This window comes from Primulina huaijiensis, unplaced genomic scaffold (assembly GCF_012295235.1).
Source record: "Primulina huaijiensis isolate GDHJ02 unplaced genomic scaffold, ASM1229523v2 scaffold202809, whole genome shotgun sequence".
NCBI classification, from domain to species: domain Eukaryota; kingdom Viridiplantae; phylum Streptophyta; class Magnoliopsida; order Lamiales; family Gesneriaceae; genus Primulina; species Primulina huaijiensis.
The window spans coordinates 1-696 of NW_027352988.1; the positions used below are offsets into that span (position 1 = coordinate 1).

Genomic DNA, 696 nt, shown 5'->3' on the forward strand with positions numbered 1-696 from the left:
AAGGATCTCATAAAAATTGCCGATCTTGGTATGGCCCGTGAGATTGATTCTCACCCTCTATTCACAGATTATGTCACAACACGCTGGTGAGTAGTAGTTGCCGTTCTCTGATGTCAATAACTTGAGATTTTGCTTGCCACTCAACCTGGTTTTATATATCTTGCAGGTATCGGGCCCCTGAAGTTCTACTTGGTTCTCCAACTTACGGTCCGCCAGTCGGTACGTATACGTACGACACAAATTAGTTGATGATAACTTTGTTTTCTCCTCGTGACATTATATTTTCTTTCTACTTGGTAGACATGTGGGCTATGGGTACTATAATGGCTGAACTGTTTACTCTTCGCCCTTTGTTTCCGGGCTCAAGGTACGTGCATTCGTCGTCCTCCTTTGAAGATAATGGTGTGCTAGCTCGTTGGAACATATTTTCTTGTCTGGTTTGCATCGAGAGAATTCATGATTTACCTCTGAATCATTCATTACTCAGCATTATGTTCTCCTTTTATTTTAATTTGGGTTTTTCAAAACAATGAATATTTTAATGCAGTGAAGCAGACCAACTTCATAAAATAAGTTGCGTAATAGGGAGTCCGATTAAGAATGAATGGCCGGAGGGCCTTGAACTCGCCAAAGCCATGAATTACAAATTTCCGCAGGTGAGTGTTTGATTTGCTCCCTAACAGTACTATTTTTATG

The 696-nt window shown here is 40.7% G+C and overlaps 1 long non-coding RNA gene across 1 annotated transcript; it reads left to right on the plus strand.

Moving 5' to 3' along the window:
* Nucleotides 1-2: 2 nt before the first annotated feature.
* Nucleotides 3-654, plus strand: LOC140966241 (uncharacterized). Its single transcript, XR_012173284.1, has 3 exons — nucleotides 3-86; nucleotides 167-367; nucleotides 548-654. It is a non-coding gene; the product is annotated as an uncharacterized lncRNA (long non-coding RNA).
* The last annotated feature ends 42 nt before the right edge of the window (nucleotides 655-696 follow it).